The sequence below is a fragment of the Henckelia pumila genome, chromosome 4 (genome assembly GCF_033568475.1).
Source record: "Henckelia pumila isolate YLH828 chromosome 4, ASM3356847v2, whole genome shotgun sequence".
Classification (NCBI taxonomy): domain Eukaryota; kingdom Viridiplantae; phylum Streptophyta; class Magnoliopsida; order Lamiales; family Gesneriaceae; genus Henckelia; species Henckelia pumila.
In genome coordinates, this window is record NC_133123.1 from 118,613,936 (window position 1) to 118,619,935 (window position 6,000).

Sequence of the window (6,000 nt, forward strand, 5' to 3'; positions counted from 1 at the left end):
CAATTTGTTCAAGCTCGTGATATTTATTTGTTTTCAAATCAATGGAAGATATGCACTAGTATTTGTGAAATTTTAAAAGTTTTTAATGATGCTAGTGACCAATTATCCGATGTTTATTACCCTACTTCGCATTTAGTTTTAACACATTGTTGCAACATTGCTTGTATTTTTCATGAACATGTTAATTCTAATGATAGTGCTTTATCTCAATGTATTCTCGTCATGAAAGCAAAATGAGAAAAATATTTTTTGCTCATTCCTTAAATTTTTTTATGTGCTTTTGTTTTAGATCTTAGACTTAAATTAGATGGTTTAAGCGACATGTTAACATTATATTATGAATCTTTGGAGCCTATTGCGAAAACGATTCCTTCTATCTCATTGATTTTGTTTAATATTAAAACTCATTTACTTGATATTTATAATGAATATAACATCAAATATGGTGGACAAATTGTTTCACATGAAACACAATCCACTGTAACTAGTAATGTTACTTCTAAACTTACTAAAGCACAACTTTTATTAAGGGAACGAACGAAACGTCCACGAGGATCCTCAAGTTCCAGTCAGAAACTTGAGAATTATCTTACCACTATTTTTTATTCTAGTGATACAGATGAGGAAAACTTCGACATTTTGAGATGGTGGTCGCAAAAAACACAAATATATCCAATTTTGGCTATAATGGCAAAAGAAATTCTAGCTTGTCCGGTTTTAACAGTTGCAGTGGAGCAAGCATTTAGTATTGGAGGAAATACATTGGACGAGAGACGTTCTAGCTTAAGGCCAGAAAATTTGGAAGCCCAATGTTTGCTCAATGATTGGTCAAAAGCCGCTACTCGAATACAACATATTCAAAGTGATGAAGAAGACCAAGATGATACCGAAGGAACATCCGGAACTACGACGGGAGGAAATGCGAGAGAAGTAGAATAAAATGTAATAGATTTGTAATATTAAGTCATAAGATATTAAGATGTTGAAATTCTAATATATTGTTTATTTAATAAATGTAATAGATTTTTATTATGGAGATATGAAATATTTGATTGAGATTATTTAATGAATATGCCTTATTAAAAATCTGTTTAAAAATTTTAAAAAAATTAAATTTCGAAGGTGCAGCGCTGGGGCGCTACAATTATTTTTTTTTTTTTAAAATAGCCCGGGTTAGCCCGGACCCTGAACCGGCGATTAATCGGACCCAGACCCGGACCGAAACCGCCGGTTCACCAACCCGAACCGGAACCGGCCATTGGCGGGTCGGTTAAGGGTTGGCTAAAAGCCAAACCGGACCCGGACCGTGGCCAGGTCTAGCTTTACATGTGTAAAATAGAGGGGATTTTTTATATATAAATTTTGTTTTGAAAGTAAAAAAATGAAGTGAGTAGAAGGTTTAGTGGGTAATTACGAAATAAAGAATTTTGGTGTCCTCAAAGTTAGTTAGTATAGCAGGCCCATTTTTTTATGTAATAACTAGCAAAAATTGCACACGCTATGCGTGTGTGGTTAATATAATATAATATAAACCAAATTGATTGCATTTTTTTTTCAACATAAAGGAAGTTGGTGCAGTTATTAATAATGTGGTAGAAGACAGTTCTCAAAATGCAAGATAGTTTATTTTTGTTTTTGTTTTTCATCTATTTTTACCTTTTTTTTAATTTAAATATATTAAATTTTAAATAACTACCAAGGGTTAAATACTAAATGCATTTTAGTGTCATCAAAACATACCAAAGTGGGTATTAAAAGTGGCTCAAGTTTTATAAAATAGCAAAGTATTTATTGGTGAATTTTCATTTATATCCTCTTGATTTTTTTATTTGTGGTTGTCTCGGTTTATTTCGTACTTGTCATTTAATTTCTTCAATTCAATGCCGTCCTTTATTGCCATTTTCATGTTTCTTATTATTCTTGGCCTTTTGTCTCATCTTACTTAACTCCCAATTTCGTTGCCAGGTCTTATATATGTTCCATTTTTTATTTTATTTTTTTTGTGATCTCCGATGTGTTTACTTAATATGTTAGCCATGAGAATCGGAATCCCAAATTTCTAATGAAAACGGATCCACAACTTTGCTCCGATGACTGTCAAAGAGGCTCAGTATCTTTGATTATTTAACAAACTCATCGATATATAGGAACAAGGATTATCTAGGACGGGCCATTTCGTTGTGTCAGGGAATTTAATTTATACTTTGGGTTTCAAGAAAGATAATTTTGATGTATATTCAAATAATAATTTGCAGAAAATAAACTGCATTGATCTTAATTTATTTGAACGAGATTGGAATAATTTGATTGAAGTTCATGACGAAGTCACTAGAATTTGTCGAATCACACGTGCCGTGCCTATAGCATAATGTACTCGTTTCCCCCAAAACTTTGATCATTTATTTTTTTTCTTTTGTTCTTTCTTCTTCTTTGTAATTTATCTTTGTACAAGTTTGGAATTGGAATTTTAATTTATAAATTCTATTTGTTGACTTCCTCTTCAAAATAAAAAAAAATTGGATTATTGAAATTGACGCTATCACAGTGGTTAATGCGATTCATCAGCCTACCCCTTTTGCAATGGAAGCACAGATTGCGGAGGAAATCAGTAGAACTGTCTCCAATGTTCCCGGGGCATCAGTGCGCTATTGCTCTCGGTTGGCAAATTCTGCAGCCACCCATGAAATAACTAAACGTAGTTTCAATGTTAAGAGAGATTTTATTTTCATGGATGCAATTCCCTGGTTTATGTATTCTATTGTATCAGATGTTTTGATCCATAGTTAATGAAATTAGTTTCTCTTCAAAAAATAAAATAAAAAATCGGGTGAAACGATAAAAACATATTTATATACCAAAGGCGGCTATTCGACATACTACTGAGTGAAGTTTAATCAAATCTCATTTGTATAGATTGATGTGTACAATTATTTTGCCCGAAAACATTAAGTTTGTGGTTTAATCCTATGATTTTTGTTACATGTAGGTAAAAGGAATAGGTCTAGTAGATGAGCATGGAAATATTCAGCTTCCGAGCCAGATACCAATTAAGTTTGCGGTTTTAGAAATTCCACTATCGGGACAAAAATTGATTGATTGTGTTCCGGATCTTACAATAGTTCTCCATCCAATTTTTTGCGACTTCCGGATTTTCACCATCCTCTAATGGTTTAGGAGCCATTTGCACAAATTTGCGGATGTCGAATTTGTGTCTATCTTTCCTGGGACGATGATGCCTCCGACATTGCTCTTTGTCCTCGTCGCCACCCCCAACGACCACCGACACTTTCGTGACTCTCGTCCTCACGTCCAGCCATCTTGATAAGAGCAACAGAATCAACCTAAAGACTGTTTATCTACGTCCCAAATTAATGCTTGCTCTGATACCAATAAATGTAGTGACTCAACCCGAAATCACTAATTAACCAAAGCTTAAGGATGAAAATTAACTTTAAAACGATAATAAAAAATCCAACGGAAACTTAATTAAAACAACTACAACCACCGGCAGAATACAACCGTTTCCCAAATCAAAATACCAATAACTCTGTTATACAACCCCATCAAAATAACAGTACTAATATCCCAAAAACAAAAACCTGGTACAGTACAAGTACTCCCTGCTGTAGCTCAACGACCGCTACCACCTGGTCCGTCCAACCTGAGTCCTACCCCGTGGATTGGAGTGTCCAGAACAAAACCGAGGACGTGAGCATAACAAGCTTAGTACGAAAGTATAAGTATACAAGTGCTATGAATGCTAATGCAAATGAAGTGTACCGAAGACCTATTCAGAAATCACTGCTCAGTCAAAGGCGCCATGATATGTAGTACGCTGGACCGTCGCATCAGGAGGCACTCCCATACCATAAAATCATGTTGATATAACCGGATCCAAAAGCATGGCATCCATCCACATAAAATATACTGGGGCTGAGCGACCCATCTACTGGTTATATCAATCAATGATAAAGACTCAACGTGTAATGAATGCAGCATAATATCTGTGACATAACCATGCACATATACAAAATACCACATAAAACATGCAAACATGGTACAAGGATACTCAATCAGGGTATCTCGGATAGTACGTCCATACCTCTATCTAGACAACTCAAGCACCCTAGCAACCTAGCAGTCCAGGTACTCAAAGTCCAAGCCTATAAGCAATAATCACCACATCACTTATAATACTCTAAAAACCTTAACCAAGCTATTACATACTCCCTAACCTCTATAGGGATCCAATGATATACCTGCATCAGTCATCAGCCCGCTTATGACGACTTCCTCAAAAATTAGGCATTGCTCCGCTACTATCCCCGCAGCGCTCCGCCACTCCCGGTCCTCCAATAGGACGCCTAGAAAGCTCTAAAACAGAGCTAGAATGAGAGAGGAGAGGAAATGGTACGAGTGAAATGGGCAGCTATCGGCCCCTATATATATGCACAGATCGGATGGTCCGATCCCTGAGATCGGATCGTCCGATCTCCCCCTTCAACCCCCTCCGAGCATGTGAGGACCTCGGTTCTAGACATCTAATCAAGAATAAATCATACAATCAACGACAGAGAGTCAAGGGATTAAACAAGAATTTTTTTTAAAAGCATGCACGGATCCCGTGCACCCTCCGTGCCCGCCCTAGTCCGTGCATTAAGTTGTAGCCAAAGCTCGAAGAATACAAATACATGAACCCCGTTCACACCTTCGTGCCTAGGTCCGTGCACAAAATGCACAAAACTCAACTCTGTGCCTCGACCAATGTTCACACGGACCCATGCACGGAGGCATGTCCAGGGTCCGTGCATGAACAATTTCCAACCTAGTTAAAATACGAAGGTACACGTACCCCTACATGGACGTAGGCACGGGGTCCGTGCCCTGAAAGTTTTCTGAAAAAAAAGCAGCAGATCATGCAAACATAATATGAACTCCAAAAATCCTCATTTCAACATGCATAAATTCAGTACAACTCGCATAAAAATAGTACATGATAGTTCTAAGGTTGATCAACTATTCGGAAAGTAGAACATGCAACAACTCTAGGTTCCACAACTCAAAATACAGTACATGATACAACGAGTTCGAAATACAAAGTTCGACTTCTAAACCAAGTCCTCACTTCTATTATTCCCAACTTGATCTAGTAATGCTGCCTCTGACTCGAACCTGCTCCTCCTGTTGCCAAGTGCACATACAAAAAAATACAACAGTCGGATAACTCCGGTGAGAATAACATTCTCAGTAAAAGAAACATAACAAGTAAATCCACGTAATATATCAAATCATGATATACGTAACAACTAGACAATCAATTCAAGTAGTATACCAACCACCTGAAATATCAACAACTCAATTCGAAATACAATAAAATGCAATGCATGTCTTTGGGATTCGATATTATCTAAAATCGGATAATCAATGGGAATTTCTTTCTTTGATTGGGATCCCGAGGCCAAGATATATCACCACAACTCACCGAATATCCCGATCGAGGTGAATGCGGTATATCTTGCTTCCTCTAGACTCTGGAGCATCTATAGAGAGTTGATCGAGCTATTGGAGTACTAATCAACGACCAATGTCACTCGACTATAATCCAAAGAACGTCTAATTCGCTGAGTATTCAAGTAATTTGTCTCAATATGAATGCATATGAAAATCGAAACGCATTCAATTAATTCAACTAATGCATGTAATAAATCAAAACAAGTAATCATTCATGTATGTGATTTAGGGACTCGAGAATCAATCTGAACTCGAGTATTCGTCCCTTTTCGTTTCGATGTTGTCTATTACCTTTTCTTCGATTCGATGCAGCTTCAATCTGGACAAGCAATTCTTGATCAACTCTTCGACGATTCGGATTCCACGAACTCTGAACTCAACAATCTTCAACCAATCTGTACGGAGATACAAAAGATCTCAATATCAAAAAATCCAATACAATTCAAGCCCAAAAACTCAATCAAACTCCTAAATTCTGAAATCTCAAAC